Source organism: Stylophora pistillata, chromosome 5 (genome assembly GCF_964205215.1).
Source record: "Stylophora pistillata chromosome 5, jaStyPist1.2, whole genome shotgun sequence".
NCBI classification, from domain to species: Eukaryota; Metazoa; Cnidaria; class Anthozoa; order Scleractinia; family Pocilloporidae; genus Stylophora; species Stylophora pistillata.
The window spans coordinates 10574563-10592704 of record NC_142523.1 but is presented as its reverse complement, the minus strand read 5'-3'; the positions used below and the strand labels follow the sequence as shown (position 1 = coordinate 10592704).

Sequence of the window (18142 nt, the reverse complement as noted above, 5' to 3'; positions counted from 1 at the left end):
CATGAGCAACAAAACCGGTTGGACAAATTGATCGATAATAAAAATAGCGGACTTTGCACGCTGAACTCTACAAATAACAGAAAATAGTGGATTGGTTACAGTCTACTAAACCAGAACAAAAGCCCAATTGATTCAACTTCTATACCTTTAAAGATGCGTATTGTTCTTACACTGCTAACACAACTATAAATCGATAATAAACGCACTTATCAATAAAAATGGCTGGCTGTGCACAGAATAAATGATTGTTGATTAGTTGTTATCTGCAAAACTAGAACATAAGCACGACCATAATCAAATACTTTACTTTTCATGCAAACGTTTTGTCAAAAAATTTCTAAAAGTCCAACAAAAAAGGCCTGCTCAGTCTTCACCTCGACTTTGGTAAGAAAATACTGCGCGTTTGATCTTGTAGTGGTACAGTTATTCTATACAAAAGATGAACGGCTTCGTCTTTGCCTTGGTTCTTCTTGTTAGCGTTTCTTCGGCCGCCAGAGTGCCATTTCTGCATGCAACTGAAGGTATGAATATCTGATTTCAAGGTAGAATATAGGTAGATCTCAGATCAATTCGTCACCCAGTGTGCATTGTCGGCCGAGTTGGCGCCTTGCGGTCGTTAGACTTATAGTCTGAAAAAAGTGAAGCAGTCCTAAATATTTAGGCATGGTCTGAGGGTTTTTAAGAAATATTCTCGGATAATCTTAAAATCCCAGAAAAGAGCAAATTAATCTTGCATTTTCACTCATCTTTGTTTTTATTCGGACCGATATTTTGCTTAACATATGCTAAGAATTTTTTGGCGCGCGGTAAAATTGGTTGGGGGTAGGGGAGGAATTACTACTAAAATCCGTTCTCTTAGCTTAAATTTTGAAGGAGATTTTTAATGTTTTGGAAATAATGCTAACAATTATCAAAGAGTTTGACTCTTACATTTTTTATTGTTGTTGTTAGTTGAGACGTTTCGCACGCGTGCGCGCGCCCGCAGATCGCAGGGACCTGTGCGCCTTTTTTTCTGTACAGGATTAGGCACACACAAAAATTCCTAATCGTGTATTACACTCTTCATCTCTTCATATATTGCGCAGTTACCAGACCTGCATAAATTTTTTGAGATGGAAATCATCACCCTTCTATGCCACTTTTGACTTCTCGTTTTTCAAGATGAAATAAGAAGCTTTCTGAAGCAAACGGAAAGGGATATCTCAAGTAAATCAGTGCGTTGATGTGAATTGAGTCTATTCTCGTCAATTGAGTATTTTAAGTAGAGCAAAACTCGGAGTAGCGGGAAAACCTCCTTTCAAGGGAAGTTGTGTTCCAAAAGATATACGTATGGATGGTCATTATTAAACGCCTAAGAGGGGTCGGAGGATTTTAGTTGTTTACCCGATTCCCCTTTAAGGCTATGTATATGTATTATTCTTGTGATCCCCTCATGGGCAGATGACTGGCAGTCAATTTTCTATATCCCTCCACCTTGTACACTCCCCTCGTGATGTTCCCCAAAATCCTCCACCCTTGCCCTTCAGGAGATGAATTAGGACAACCTCCAAAGTAAGTTTAAGCAAGGCGTCGAAGGAGAAGAATGAACTCTGAATTTTTTCCGTTTTCATATTATTATTCATTCAACGCTCCAGGAACTTAGCAAGAAAAAATTCTCGTTAACTTTTTAACACAAATATTTTGAATTTGGTGTAACAAGGCTGAAGGTGGACGCTTAGAGGTTCACCTGTTGCCATTTTCCGTTAATATTATGCTCGCACGCGTGAAAGCTCGGTAACTGTCTTCTTAACAAGCAATATTTGATTTCCAACTGGAACAAGCAAAGACTAAGCACAACACTGAAGTGAGATTTAAAATTGTTTCTATTGTCATCATTATCGTCACTGTTATCATTATCACTATTACATGTATCATTATGCTTAATTCATTACTCTCCCACCTTTGTGTGATTTTGTACAGAGTTAAATGAAATTCAACTGAACGAATCTAATTGGAAGCGTGATAACAGTAAGTTGGAAAGACTTCTTAAGGTTTTCATTAGTTTTCAATAACTTTCATAAACTTGGTGATTTGTCTAAGAAATTCGCGCAACCTTATTAAAAATTTACCAGTTAGATGCAAAACTAAACTAGAACCAAACCTGAATAGTTCTCTTTCTTTTCCCGCCTCAGAAAATTTGTTCGTATGGTTTTAAAATTTTATTCTGCTGCTTGATCTGACTGGCTGTTGTGAATTTTACGGCTCAATCAATCAATCATCAATCACCTCATTAAGAAATCGATTTGTAAGTCAATCAATCAGTCAGTCAGTCAGTCAGTCGGTCAGTCACTCAGTCAGTCAGTCAATCGGTCAGTCAGTCAGTCAATCGGTCAGTCAGTCAGTCAGTCGGTCAGTCAGTCATTCAGTCGGTCAGTCAGTCGGTCAGTCACTCAGTCACAGTCAGTCAGTCAGTCAGTCAGTCGGTCAGTCAGTCGGTCAGTCAGTCAGTCAGTCAGTCACAGTCAGTCAGTCGGTCAGTCACTCAGTCAGTCAGTCAGTCAGTCACAGTCACTCAGTCAGTCAGTCAGTCAGTCAGTCAGTCAGTCGGTCAGTCAGTCAGTCAGTCAGTCACAGTCAGTCAGTCAGTCAGTCGGTCAGTCAGTTCATCAGTCTCTCAGTCCATTAGAAATTCAATTAACCAGTCAGTCACTAGGCCAGTCAATGAAACGGTCAGTCTGTCAATTAGTCAGTCAGTCCTTCAGTCAGTCAGTCGGTCAGTAGATGATTCTGTCATCAAATCAGTCAGTCAGTCAATCGGTCAGTCAGTCAGTCAGTCGGTCAGTCAATTAGTCAGTCAGTCTGTCAGTCAGTCAGCTGATCAATGAGTCAGTCAGTCAATCGATTTTAATGTCATCAGTCAGCCAGTCGATTAAAATTCGGTCAGTCGACCATTCAGTCAATCAAACAGTCTGTCAGTTGGTCAGTCAGACAGTCAGATAGTAAGTTATTTAGTCAGACAGTCGGTCGGTCAGTCGGTCAGACAGCCGGGAAGTTCGGCAAGAAGTCAGTCAATCAGGTCAGTCGGTCAGTCAGACAGTCCATCCGTAAGTCGGCCAGTCATTCAGTCGGTCAGTCAGTCAGACTTTCAGTCAATCAGTTAGTCAGTCATTCAGTCGTCACTCAGTTATTACGTTGCCAGGCGATGGTTTGGTCATTCCCCGTCAGTCAATTACAGAAATAAACACTTTGCGAAGTGTTTCAACTCCATTTTAACTATTTGTTCCACATAGTGTTTTCTGTGTTTACTTTACAGTCAGCAGCTGTCCCCAATGCAAAGCGGCGACTTCCGGATGCGATTGTTCATTTAGAAATAGCTGCTATGACTGGCTTTGTTGTACCAGTGGAAAGTACCTGTGTTTAGGGCTGAAATAAGGTAAAGAGCGTTTTCACTCAATCTGTAGTTTTACTAACGAAGTGATAATACGGACAAGCCTGAGTATAGACTTCTTTTTAGTTCATTTTATCAACCGGGTGAATAATAGCTAACAGTGATATAACAGTGTGCTTCATCACAACAAGGAGGAAAGCAATTTACTCAAAAGTAAATTTTACTAACGAAGTAATATGTTGACTTTAGTCAAAGCCCAAAACTCTCTGGACCCACATTTCTCATTTCCAGACCCCCACATACCCCCTCCCCCAGATCCTCTACGGATACATTAATCAGCAAACAGTTTATATAATCACAGAAACTTGTCAGCTAAGAAGAGGATGTTATCTTGATCTAATCCTGTATTCTCTTTACGATGTAACAAAGAAGTGACATGTTCGTTCCTGAAGAGAGAACTACAAACTACGTCTTAAAATGAATTAAATGGTTAAAAGTTATCAAACGGGGCGTGGCTCGAGCTGTATTTGACCAGTAACAGATACTTTTGTTTATCGTGGTTAAAGTGCTGAATAAATGTTTATTGATCGTTTCTCTCACTGTTTAGGTTCAATCATAGAGTCAAGTTATATAGTGAATATTGACTTTTCGGCTGCCATACTAGAAATCTTCACTTGGGGAATGGTATTATAATGATAGTCGAGACCTCATAAATGAGAACCGATATACGATGTAACAAAGAAATAACTAATAACGGATAACTAATAACGGATAACTAATTGCTAGCACAGTAATGACTGAACTGTCTATAATTGTTACTGTTCTTTATTTTGGTATACTCATTTCCCCTTTTTTCCTCCATCAGGTGACGTGCCATTTACGTGAGGGGTTTCAGCCTGATTTCAAGTTCTTTCTCAAAGGGAATCGCACTTAGCACCAGCGTGATTGTAGTCGAAATTATATTCGTTTGTTGATGGCCGTATATTTTAGAGATTTTCAACGAAGATAAGGAACATTAAAAGTGTGATATTTCTATCAAGATGATTTTTTAAATTTTTTTACCCAAGTTTTTTTGTTTGTAGCACATTTTATCAACTAGGAAGGGACACCTGTCACCTTAGGTTGTTAACAATCTACCAAACTGCACGTTCAGCGTTTTATCAGACACGTATCATGACTACGGGTGTGGGAAAAAGTTTCCATTAAAAACATTTTGTGGTTTTCTTGGTTTAAGTTCATTCCATTTAAAGACGGAGGTTGACATGAACGGGTAACTTTGTTTGTGGAGGGTGAAAGATGATAAAATTTGACTTGTCAATATTAAAGTGCACCTACACCCAAAAAATTTTTTTCGCTTAACGAAGTAAGCTTATTTTTTTGAGTATTTCTGCGCAAAAATTTTTTTTATTTGCTCAAATCTTCAATTTTCTATGCCCAGTCAAAATACGGAAAATCGGCCGCCATCTTGCCCCACGACCGAGTTTAAAGAGGAATGGCTCTAGTGGGTAATGTGACGTCAAATCGAGAACACGAAAGTCTGCTTTTCACACATTTTCACTTGTTTGGGAAGGTTGTAGTCGATAATTGTCCGAAAATATGCCGACTAAGTGTGTTGTAGAAGGATGTAGCAACGTGCGAAATTTGCAAGAGGGTATCGCGCTCCATACAATCTTCATACAACACACCTAGTCGGCATATTTCGGACGATATCGACGACAATCTTCCCAAACAAGTGAAAATGTGTGAGATGCAGACTTTCGTGTTCTCGATTTGACGTCACATTACCCGCTAGAGCCATTCTTCTTTAAACTCGGTCGTGGGGCAAGATGGCGGCCGATTTTCCGTATTTTGACTGGGCATAGAAAATTGAAGATTTGAGCAAATAAAAAAATTTTTGCGCAGAAATACTCAAAAAAATAAGCTTATTTCGTTAAGCGAAAAAAAGTTTTTGAGTGTAGGTGCACTTTAAGTGAAAGTTTCTTAGCTCTTAACCAAGTATGAATATTTACTAGTTCATTATTTACTTTGGATTCAAGGATCTTAAGATTTTTATGTTTATAAAATAAATTGGCATCATCTGCAAATACATGAAAATCTAGAATTTCAGAGCAGTTACTAAAATCATTGATAGCGATGAGAAATAATGAGGGGCGCAGAACTGAACCTTGAGAAACACCACAAGAGACAGATTGCAGTTCAGACTTAGTACTTTGCCCCAAGGAAACATATTGATATCTGTTGGCAAGATGAGAGATGAACCAGTCTTTGGTTACTCCACGAATGCCATATAGTAGTCTAGTTTTTCAATCAAGATATTATGATTTACAGTATCAAAAGCTTTACTGAAATCCAAGAATATACCACAAGAAAATTCCTGGCAGCCAATTGCATGACAAGTCAGTGATACTTATATAATAGCATTATCAGTTGAGTGATTTGCACAGAAGCCAAACTGCTCGCAATAAATTAATTTATTCTTGTCCAAGAAATCTAATATTCTCTTGTGCATTTGCTTTTCTAGCAGTTCATTGAATATTGAGAGTAGAAATGGGATGATAATTATTTAAACTTGCTTGCTCACCCTTTTTGAAAACAGGGGTAACTTTAGCTATTTTAAATAGATCTGGGACAATTCCAGTGGAATATGAGACATTAAATATAATTTCTAGAGGTGTAGATATAACTTGTTTGGTAATTTTTAAAATGGCAACTGGTATGCTGTAAGGTCCTGTAAACTTATCGACATTTAGCCTAGTAATTTCATTTTCATTTTTAACTGCTGGTGTGGGAAACAGAAATAAACTGTCATTGGGTGGAACTGCAAGATACTGAAGAGGCGATTTGTTTACAGTAGGAATCTTCTTTGTCAGATTACGTCCAATATTAGCAAAAAAACTGTTAAAAGCATCTGTCAATTAGACTTTGAAGCATTAATTTCAACATCTTCAACAAGTAATTTAGCGGGAGTAGAGCCAGATCTGGATTTAAGATTAATAAGTTGTCTTATCCCCTTCCAGACTTCCTTAGAATCAGTCATATTAGTATAAAAATAGTAATTATAATAATATTTTTTAGATACTTTTCATAGGTGATTAATTTTATTTCTCAGTATAGAGTTTGAATTTAGTTTGATAATAAGCAGACTTATAAATAGTTGAAATGTATTTTTTAAAAAGTTTGTTTTTTATATTGATTGAGACCCTTTAAAAGCATCTAAAGCAGGGGTTATCCATGGCTTAGATTTCATTCTCAATTCTAGTTTAGAGAGTTGTATAAGAGGGATATGAACATCAACTATATCAGAGATGCTGGTGTAGAAAGAATTAAATATATTATTAGATGAGTAGCACAGTCACCCCGCCATTTTGGACTTGAGTGCCTTTGCTAACGAATATCGTCGGGAAGGTTTAACCACTAAATCTTACACTTTCCACGATGAAAGCTTAGTTATCCCACCTTATTTTGGTGTAAACAAATTATGGTTTGCGACGATGCTAAAATTTTAAAAAATAAATATTTCTTGAAAATGCGCGATTTTCTGAGTGTAACGCGTAACATGAAATGTGTAAGACGGAAGAAAAAAAGGAAATATGTCAATTGCACGTGGATCCATTGTTTTTTGGCCGTTAGTAGTTTATGACAAATGCAAAAGGCAGTAAGATTTGCAACAAGAATGGTTTATTCTAATGTAAGTTATAAATGTCTGTTTTTATCACTGAACGATGTAACGCTCTAACTCTTAAAGCAACCAACATGTACAACACTAGTAAAAAATGACAATTCCGACTGTGTAAGAAACAAACAAATAACAAACCTGTCATGGGCATACATCATAGTATTTACAAACCAACGCTGAAGTTCAACCATCAAGTACAATACTTTCTAGATCAAAATAAAACGTGCGGAAACACATTTCGTAATGGCCATATTGAGCTCAATTCCATCACATATCCACCAACTGATCCGTTGTCGGACGGGATTCTGGTTAAGTTGAATAAACAAAGTTACATCTCCTGAAATGGGCTTGTGTTAAGCTAACTTTACAGAACGTTTCAGCCCATTTCGTTGGATCTAACGCTAGAAATTTACGTTTGATCGACGCGGAAACACTTTCAGCCATTGCTACCGTGTTCATGAACCGTAACGAAGGAAAGTGACGAAGAAATAAGGCGAAGACCACGTCCAACACTCCGCAACATGGGCTCCTTCGCAGCCTTCTCTTTGAAAGAACATCGATCGTTAACATATAACACATTAGGGGAGTACATAGAGTGTTTTCAGGGGCAGGCTATTGCATAATAATGAATGTATTACGTGATTTTCAACACGAGCGTCATTTTCACTGAGGGAATTCATCCGCATCCGATGGAAACAAAGGAGTCCAATCTAAATCCAGGTATTTCGCGAAAGAAGGCGGCACAAGAAAAAAAAGCAGCGGCGAAAAGAGGACTTCTTAGTCCAGCACTTTTCCCAGCCAGCACCATCAAGCTTCTCAGCAAGAACAAAGTCAGTTCAGCTAAAGCGCAGGATCTTTCATTTTGTGCCATCTTCTGGGGAGGGATCTGTTGTCAGGAATAGAGCTGGACGCAAATTCACAGAGTTAAAAGGAATCAGAAAACTGCATTGCGTGAAGACCACTCCTCAGCAGGGAAAGGTGTTTGTGCGACACCGTTCATGTTACTGCATTAGTTGCATTGTGAATGATGAGGAGAACTGTACTAACAAGGCATGGCTTGATGAATGGAAGATGGTGGAGCTAGCCAGAGAGGGTGATTTGGCAACCACTCGACAGGCAACTGAAGCACCAATTTTAGACCACGACACTGCTTCCTACATAGCTGACCTGGCCAGCAAGGGAAGTACAGTTGCCATAGCTGCTGAAGATGATCCTGTCTATGACTTCTATCTCCTTCAGGTCACTTCTGATGGAGTTGAAGAACTTGACAGTAATGTCACAGATGATTATCAGTGTCACTATTAGAGGTGACAGAGTTCTCAAGGGGCACTTTTATATAAGGGAGAACATTCATGACATGACTTTCACAATTGACGAAAAACGGAAGGCCTTTGTACATGCTGCTACTGTCCGTCACATTTGTGGTGACCTACCAGTCAGAAAGAGAGGGCGAAAGTCTATTTACAAACTCCCTTTGAAAGAAAATGAGGAGATCATTGCTTCGATGTGAAATAAAAATTACAAAACCCTTTTTTCCCCATTTTTACATTGAATTTTTTAAGATTTTATGAGAATACAAAATGTGCCACGCCCACAAGGGATTCTGGGTAATGCCAAAATTAATGTTATTAGTGCAAAATAATAAAAATATTTACAGATATTGATTACAATGTACATTTCAATCAAAATTAAAGGCAAAAAAAGACAAAAAGAGAAAAAAATTATTTTTGGACTATGTTACAGCAAATGGCTATGTGACTGTGCTACTCATCATTAGGATTGGGATTAGCAGTGGCATGCAGCACACCTTCTCAATCAACTGAATGGATGTCTTGAATTAAAGCAGATTTATCAAAATTAGAATAATCTCTTTTGTAGATCTTAACCATGTTAGGCAAGAGGTTAATTTTTTGATAATAAGGAAACTAGGTAAATGATCACAAGATGATAAATAATATTCCCACTTAAGGGGAGGTGTTCCCAAGAATTAAAGAAAATGTTGTCAATTAAGGTTTGGAGTGGTCAGTGATTCGAGTAGGTTGTGAAATATGTGGTTGATATTTAAAGGGCCCAAGTATTAAAGAAATTATCTGTATCAGGGGGAGAATCTAGTTTAAGCAGGTCAAGATTAAAGTCTCCTAAGATGATGCAGAATTTATTTGCCCTATCAATCTTTTTTTAATAGCTAGTAGAGTTAAGAAAATCCATAAAGTTTTGCATGTTACCACGCGGATGCCGGTAAATCACACTACATTAACATGTTATGTTGAGATCCATTTTGCATTTCTACCCAAAGTGTCTAAAAATGATTAGTTGAAAATGTAAGATGAGGTCTGGTTGTGAATAATTGATCCTCCTTAAAATAAAAGCCAACTCCTCCAGCATTTGAAAGACTGGGTAAATGAAAGCAAAATGAATATCCTGGTATTTCAATATTGGATAAAAAACTTTGGTCAACTTTAAGCTTAATCTCTGTGAGACCCACAATTGAAAAAGGCAAATATAAATCAGAAAGCATAATTATGCTGTAAATTATCAAGTTATAGAGTAATTTCGTAAGATGGCAACTGAAATTTCTAAAAACGCTTAAAGAGAAGAAAAAGTTTGTTAGAGCAATTTAACTCGTCACATAATATAACACAGTGGTTCAATGTTCCTTTCTTCGATTTCCGCATCACTGACCCTATCAAGGCCATAATCAGCGATGGATAATCTGTGAAAAATGTTTTGAGATCCAACAGATATAATAGTCGGCCTCAAACTACATGAATCGTTTTTTAATCCGATTTATCATATTTGATATGTATCAGGCGGTAATTTGATATTTCTTTTTATAAATTTGCACTTGTGAGATCTTGTCTACAATTTCTTTGCTCGAATCAGCATAGCATGTAACTTACGTCAGTAACGATGAATCAATTAAATAACTGCGTGATTTCATACATCTACCTACTGTTCCAGTTACCAATCTGCAGTAGAGCTGTGGTAATTCAAGCTCCCAAAAGAAACGAAAAAATGGTTCAAGCTAGAGGAGGTCCGAGTTATCTTTACTCGTGTTAGAATTTCAATCATCCTTTTGATAATTTATGAAGAATCATGAATTTGAACATACCATTCGTGCTCAATTTTCGTACATTAAGTCTGTTGCATAGGATCGTTCAAACTAGATAGTTCATCAAGGCGTGTCCTGTTCACATACACGTTACCACTTTCATAAAAATCGCGATTACAGGATGGGACATGTCAATCAGCTATGATCTGACACTTTGACGTTTATCGAACGACATTATTTGCAATGGGTAAATTTGAGCAGTCAGTGTAAAACGCAGACTCCGGAATGCAGACCGGGGGTAAAATGCAGACTGAGGGTAAAATGCAGACTGCAGACTGCAGACCAGGGGTAAAATGCAGACTGAGGGTGAAATATTAAAAAGGAGTCTTAAGGATGAAATAAAGAGTGTTTGTACCAGTAAAATAATGTCATGTCAGGACTCACGAAACACACAAAGGCCGCTTCATGTTATAATTTTTCGTTTTTGGATAGCCCAGTCACCTTTCTGCAATATCAATTCACAAACCTCTTGATACATTGAAGTCGAGTACAAAGATTGAATGTCTTTCACAAACTATGCTCGATACCTACAAGTTAACCAGCCTTGTTGTTGTGTTGTCGTGTTTTGCTTGTCTTGTCTTCCAAACAATTCTAAGGCCATATGTAGAATTTGAACGCTGAAAGAGTTACTGGGTCCCAGACCTATTCGCGAAAGCACAATTCAAAATGGCCGACATGTAAACAAAAGTAAGATGCATAGTATTACCATCGGTTTGGGCACTTTTGGGAAACTTGGTTCAACAAAATGGGGAGTTCAAGAACTCGAGGTTGATAATATGTTTGACTAAGGCGAATAAACGCTTTTTGGTTTGAGTTTTCGGGATTTTGAAAAAAAACAAAAAAAACTACGGGTACGGATAGGAACACTCCCAAGTCTTGTTTTTTATTATTGATATAATTTTATTTTACCCTCAGTCTGCATTTTACCCCTGGTCTGCAGTCTGCAGTCTGCATTTTATCCCTGGTCTGCAGTCCGCAGTCTGCATTTTACCCCCGGTCTGCAGCCCGCAGTGTGCAGTCTGCAGTCCGCAGTCCGCAGTCTGCAGTCCGCAGTCTATATTTTACTCTGACCGAAGTTTGAGCCAAGGAAAAGTAAAACTGATTTGTTGCGTTAACCGTCTTCAAATCCAAGGGAAGTCGGATCCTGCTCGAGTTAACTATAGTGGGGTTCTACCGTGTTCAGGATGCAACAGTTTTTCCACTGAATCGAAAAATGGAATCTTCTATATATTTGCAACGCAGTCAGTTGCAACGAGAGAACAGTTAGCATATTATTTTGATTAAGAGCAAAACAGCTCGAATTCTACTTTTCCCCAGTCTATTTTTTTAAAAAAAAAATCAGCTTTTGCCCTTTAAATTGACAAAGAACGAAATATGGGATTTTTTGAAAGGATGAATCTGTCAGTTTTAATATTCGAAGTTTGGAACAGACAAACATAAGGGACCACTGTTTTAAACAATGGAAAGTATTTTGCCAAAATCGTCCTGGCGTTCTTGCGGATTTTTTTGAGACATTATAAGAATTGATGGAACTTACCGCCTTAGAAGTTTAGGGCCCTGATGAGTCGAGCTTCCAAATTCTCGATAAACAGAAGAAAAGTTGTCAAGTTCCACAATCTTCGGCAGAAACGCGAAGGCGAACCTAAAGTTATCCAAATCAACGACACATGATCATCTCGTGATGCCATTACTATGCTTCTATTTTTAAAACTTTAAGCAATTATCAAATAATCGATCGCTTTCACTCACGTGATTGCCAATTATTCCAAATTTATTGGAACAAAAGAGAAATTTATATCAGAAAGAGTTCAAATCCCACGTGGGATTTAGTGGTTGAACATTTCAGTTCTACAAGTATCGTAGTCAAGTGAGTATGTTTGGCGTTGCAGTCGAGTCTGTTGCAGTTATGTCCTCACAACTAATAACCAATAGAATGCGGTTTTACTTCTTCCAATCAAAAGGCGTTGTAAACGTGTCTCTTGCTTGTCACTTCCCAACTAGGGGAGGGATGCAATGCAAAATTGTAAGAAGATCGTTAAGATTTCCGCGCTCGAAGTTTAACAATTTCACGGGATATCCTTGTTTCATGAGCTATTCTCGGTGTCTAAAGGCTGATAGTTTCTAAAGAAACTGTTTGGGGCTGCGTCGGTGGGGGTAACGAAATAATTTGAATATATCAACAAAGTTGAAATGGTAAATTGGCCACCGTTACGATTATAAAAGCTGCGTTAGGCCTTCGTCGGAGCGAATGATCCTTGGTGTCGTTTGGGACACTTCGGATTGTTGTAAGATCAAGATTTTGGTTGCGTTTTTAAGTGCGAATTATTGGCGAAATTTTCTTCGATACGTTGGAAAGCTTAGGAAGACGAGAAATTGACGTTGCCTCGTGGCTTCGATTCCCTTATTAGTTTCGCTGTGTCTCTTATGTCCGGCAGCCGGACAGTGTTTTCAAGTTTGGAGTGCGTTGGTGATCGAAGTTGTGCTTTTCTGTCGGAACTAGTTCGTTAAGGTAAGGTTTCAGCACTTCATGCTAGTATTTTTGTTAAATTTAAATATTACAACCATTCTTCAAAGATCGCGTTCAAGTTTCGGGCTTAAAATACTGTCGATTTCGTGTGGCTGCATGATAAAGCGTCCGAGTAACTACTAACCAGGATTCATTGAATCCTTCTGTGTCGAGGGCTGAATTTTTTTTATTATTATTTTGCTTGGGACATGGAAAACTAGATGATACATAATTAAAAAACGAGACAGGTCTCAGTGTTTCAATGACCAAAAATTTGTGATTTTCTTCCAGCCTCGTAATTATTATTACGTTACATGTAGCAATCTCATATTGTCTACATTGATGGTTATTATGGATACAATTGAAGACACGTATTCATTGTAATTGTATGGGACTACGCAAAAACTCAACCTCTGGTATGGTTGATGTCAAACATCACATATCCTGGAAAGTTAACTCACAAACTGTTGACACGTATGATGAAGATCTGGTATCTTTTATAAAGGATAGGGTGCTCTCTCCCATGCTCTCCAGCAAGAAACAGTTGGGTTACAACGCATTAAATCATTCTCTTTGCTCGCCCAGAAGAGGACAGATTTGCAGCAAAAGTACTCTTCACTTATTAATATGTGCTTTTCCATTTAAATCAGTGGCTGAGGTATGCCACTTGCTTTCTTTTGATCTATTTAGAATAAAGCCCTTTGAACTAAATCATAAGGAATATGACAATATATATATCTTCCCACACTTTGCATACTTTTTCAACTATGTGTTTCAAATATTGAAATGAAATAAATACTAATTCGTGCACAATTGAATACTTAATTCAGTACAGACTATTGCCTATTATTAGCAATTATTGCTCCTACATGTGTTAGCAAGAACTTGGTCTTGGTTGCTTTCATTGTGAGCCTTTGGTGATCCATATATTAGTGGAGACACTTGCTGCAACTATCTTTGCAAAGAAAATACTAATCTTTTCACCCTTACTTAATTTCATACATACAGGCATGGATGAGAACCAGCAGCAAAGCAAAGTAAACAGAAGTGCCAATGAGGTGGTAAGCTCCATTGTAAACATTTTCTTGGCAAATTGTGCACTAGTTATAAAAAGGTAAATGTTGTGATTATTTTTTTCCCTTGGTGTAAGCATAATTTTCCTTTGGTTTTGTCAATGATATGAATGAAAATGCATTTTGTGTAAAGAAAGATAAAATTTAGCTCCTAGAGTGTAAGTTATGATGAGATGATGTGTCACCATCAATTTGGCCTCTATTAAAAGTAAAATAATTAAACTAAGGATGAAACTGAACCACAGCATACCTATACGAAACCCTCATTTTACTTGTATCAATATTATTATTTTTCTGGTGTTCACCCAATAGATTCAATCCACTGACAGACAAAGATGGCACCTGTACATTTTACCATTACTCTTAGGCTAAGGCACAATTCATGTAGAAAGCAATATTTCACAAAACAACAACATATGCAAGGTTTAAATTTTTCAGACCTTTACTGCTTGTTTTTATGAGTGGTTCCAGGATTTTCATGCACATAGAGGTCTGGTTGAGTGTAGCAGTTGCCATATTTTTCAGTATGATGGTTTCGCAGTAACTGTTGTATGAAGTAATGTACCCTTCTCCAATATTAATTTTGCAAACTTGTCACTGACAAAGAGCTAGTTCATGATTAGACACTGATTATTTCATTGATTGCCATGCTCTACATTTATCGTTGAAGTATCACTATATTTATCTGTATATAAGTTGACTCTTTATGAGGGAAAAATTAGCCCAAAAAATCACCCTCGCGTTTTACATGGATCATAGATGAAGACCAGACCCAAGCAATCTAAGAAATTAGCATAACAATTGCCCGAAGTCCATTATGAAAACCAGGTTCACAAAACCAGTTCTAATTGTGTTCAAGTTTTGTCAGTTTTCAGTGCGTTCTAGTCAAAATTGTATCTTCAAAACCTTCATAGAGTGCCAAACTATTTGGAACCTTTTAACTTTTTTCGAACTTTGTTAAAATCCGAAGAAAAAAGGAAAGCCTGCATCTCTGCTCTTCGTTTTCTGTATCCTACCGATATTTAGCTCACGTAGGCTGAGACCATTTTGGCGCGCTTCAAGTTAGTTCAAGAAGAGGAAAAACTCACCACTCTTACCTATTCTCTTAGTTTGTATTTTGACTTAGATGTTAAAATTGTCTCGAAATAATGTTAGTGACGATCAAATGATTTCTCTTAATGTCATGATTGTGTTTTTTCTTTCAAGTTGAGACATTTTGCGCACGCGCGCAATCGCAGCAGCTTCCGCGCCTTTTTTTCTTTACATGATTAGGCGCACAAAATGATTCCTAATACTCTTCATTTATCACACAGTTACCAGACATGCATGAATTTGTTGTGATGAAAATGATTGCCTTGACTTGTTTTTCAATTTTTTTGTGAGTTGAGACGTTTTGCACGCGCTCAAAAATCGATCCAAAGAAAACAAATCGATTGGCCACCACCATTTCGATGGTGTAAATTTTCGAAGTAGATCTAACTTACCTTCAAATGACGGCTAAGAACAAATTATTTTATTGTAAGTTTTTTTTTCAGTTGTTGCTGGGATTTGATTTGATTTGTTATCATTTACAGGTAGAAAACTATTCCCGAGGTGTCTTAAGCCAGCCTTCGTAAAATTTCCAAAAAAATTAAATATTGTAATGGTCCTTGAGTGAGCAACAAGCCAAAAACAAAACAGCAGTATCAACAACTAATATGTAACTTTTCTAATTTCTACAGCATTCAGTGGTTTCACACAAAATCATTGGGTGGGGCATTTAAAGCAATTTTGGCCTGAAGAGCGCCAGGGAATTTAAATGAGCCAATCTTCAAAAATTTAAATGCTTAGGAATTTCCCGGGGAGGAGAGGGGGGATTGATCGATGCATAGCTCCTAAAAGTGTGTTATACTCTTCATATATCACACTGTTACTACACATGCATCATGAATGGTTTGAGATAAAAATGACTCCCTTTTGATTCCACTGATTTTGATTTTCCGTTTTTAAGATGAAATAAGAAGCTTTTCGAAGCAAACTGAAAGGGATATCTCAAGTAAATCAGTCCGTTGATGTGAATTGAACCCATTCTAGTCGAGTATTTTAAGTAGAGCGAAACTTGGCAAGTGGGAAAAATTCCTATCAAGGGTAATTGTGTTCCAAAAGATAAACGAAGGGACGGTTCATTATTTTGGGCCTAAGAGGGGATTAGAAGATTTTGGTTGTGTGACGATAAAATTCCTCCCCCTTGTTCTTTTTTTACTCTTATGATCCTTTCTTATTGGCAGTTGATTGGAAGTCAATTTTCTATAGCCCCCCTCTTTAAACTCTCTTGGCAAAGACAGATCACTTCTCTGGTTCACCTGAAAACCATGTGATCCCCCAAAATCCTTCATTAAAGTACTTGTGATTTCAAATCGACCCACGCTCCGTCTGATTTCGCATCAAATTGAACACCACTCTCTTTCATTATTTCATTATTATTTATTCACTCTTTATTCTCCTACCTACGTATGATTTTTCAGAGTTAAATGAAATTCCAATGGACGGATCTGTTTGGAACGTGGTGAACGTAAGTTGTGCAGACTCTACCTAGCTTTAATTTGTTAGTCTTGATTTTCTACAATCGGCGATTTGTCTATAAAACTTACCTCACCAATGAGGTGAAAAGCTAAAACCAGTCATGAATTGTTCACTTCCGTTTTTCCTGCGCTTCAGGAAGTTTGCTTGTATGTTTTGAAAATTATCTTTGGCTCCTTAATCTGATGGCTGCTGTGACTGCTGTGGCTCAATCGATCAATCGATGAATCTCGTCATAAATCAATCAATATCAGTTAGTCAGCTTGTCAGTCAGCCAATCAATCATTCAGACAATGAGTCAGTCAGTCAGCGGTCAGTCATTCAGTAAATCAATATAATTAACAAACACATTACGAAGACTTTTATCTCCATATCAATTATTTGTTTCTGTGTTCCTATTTCAGCCAGCATTTGCCCTCACTTCAAGTCGCTGGGTCCTGGATGCTATTGTAGCTACAGGCATGACTATTGCCTTGCTTGGGGTTGTGGTACCAGCAGACCATGCAAGGATGACAACTGTATTTCCAAGTGAAATATATAAAGTAAAGAGAACTTTCACTTAAACTGAAGTTTGAACAAAGTGACATGTATCCCATAAACTCCCAAGATCTAATCAGTAATTCTCCTTACTTTCTGCCATACAATTCTTATGATGTTAGTTTGATCTCATTAGTTATTCTCCTTACTGTCTGCCATACAATTCTTATGATGTTAGTTTGGAGAATTTGTTGTTGGATCAACTCATGATCCTTAATTGATTTTTTCCTTTATTCTCATTACTTGTCTGCTTGATATAGTTTTGATGTTGTAAGGAGAAATTCTGTCTTGGTCACTGATGGGAGTGTATGGGATACAAGGCTAAATATATAGAACACCACAAACCCCAAACGGCAGGTTTCCAAACATCACACAGTATATTTCACCGTAGAACCGTTAGCCAATCAGCTGTTGTTCTCAAATTAGTCGCGCCGCAGGAATGAGTACTAAAGTTGGATTTAAAAACGTTTTTATTGGAAGAGGGGTATGTTTGAGGGATAAGTTCTTTCACCTCATATTCTGATATGAAGTTCATATATTTTGAACTGCGGTTATAGATACGTATGATGCACGTATTTGTAGAGCGCTGCACTAGTATCGCAGAGGACAGTGGTTCGAATCCCGTACAGGCCTGATTTAATTTCAGGTCTGATTTTCGCTATTGCATAAATAGCGCTCTCTACTGCGAGGATCGTGCATCATACGTACTTCATATTCTCTTCGCTATCTATAATTGTTACCGTTGTTTGCTCTGCAATGCTCATTTCCTTTGTTTTCTCCATCAGGCACAATTTACCTTGACAGTTTCAGCCTGATTTTTGGTTGGTTTTTAGAGGGAATCGCAGTTAGCACCAATGTAGTTGTTTTCATTTCTTGTTTTTCATTGGGTTGTTTGATGACTGTAGATTTAGAGCTTTTCAATGAAGGAGATCATTAAAAGTGTTATTTTAATTGAGATGATTATGGCTTTTTTTTTTTTCAATTTTTTTTTTATCGCGACCACGTTGTAAGTTTCTTGAAGGGACACTTTTTACTGTAGGCTAATAATGACCTGCCAAACTGTATGTTTGGCACTTAATCAGACAAGCTGTAAGAAAAATATCCACCAAGGTCATAAGAAGTGCGGGGAAGGGGGAGGTCACACTAATGTGTCATTTGGGGTATGAATGATATAAAAAAATAAGACTACAAGCTTTAACTTTCGGATTCTCTTTGATAAGAGAATCTCAAGCGAATCCTAAGAACTCCTCCTCTTAGAGACGCCTGGCCTTTAATCCATAACATTGACAGGTGGGGGGAGGGGGGGAGAACT

The 18142-nt window shown here is 37.6% G+C and overlaps 3 long non-coding RNA genes across 11 annotated transcripts; 2 read left to right on the top strand and 1 right to left on the bottom strand.

The window, feature by feature from the left end:
* Window positions 1-1844: 1844 nt before the first annotated feature.
* On the bottom strand, window positions 1845-12039 carry LOC148730219 (uncharacterized). Its single transcript, XR_016001492.1, has 3 exons — window positions 11905-12039; window positions 11693-11797; window positions 1845-3402 (listed from the first exon to the last, which is right to left on the bottom strand). It is a non-coding gene; the product is annotated as an uncharacterized LOC148730219 (long non-coding RNA).
* On the top strand, window positions 3274-4406 carry LOC148730220 (uncharacterized). Its single transcript, XR_016001493.1, has 2 exons — window positions 3274-3412; window positions 4233-4406. It is a non-coding gene; the product is annotated as an uncharacterized LOC148730220 (long non-coding RNA).
* LOC148730218 (uncharacterized) lies at window positions 11925-17785 on the top strand. 9 transcript variants are annotated; one of them, XR_016001486.1, is made up of 5 exons: window positions 11925-12022; window positions 13670-13722; window positions 16239-16285; window positions 16698-16835; window positions 17616-17785. It is a non-coding gene; the product is annotated as an uncharacterized LOC148730218 (long non-coding RNA). The 9 variants fall into 9 exon arrangements; XR_016001489.1 differs by adding an exon at window positions 12564-12664 and having other exon boundaries at window positions 11943-12022; window positions 15270-16285; window positions 16698-17785; XR_016001488.1 differs by lacking the exon at window positions 11925-12022 and adding exons at window positions 12066-12440; window positions 12564-12664 and having other exon boundaries at window positions 15270-16285; window positions 16698-17785.
* The last annotated feature ends 357 nt before the right edge of the window (window positions 17786-18142 follow it).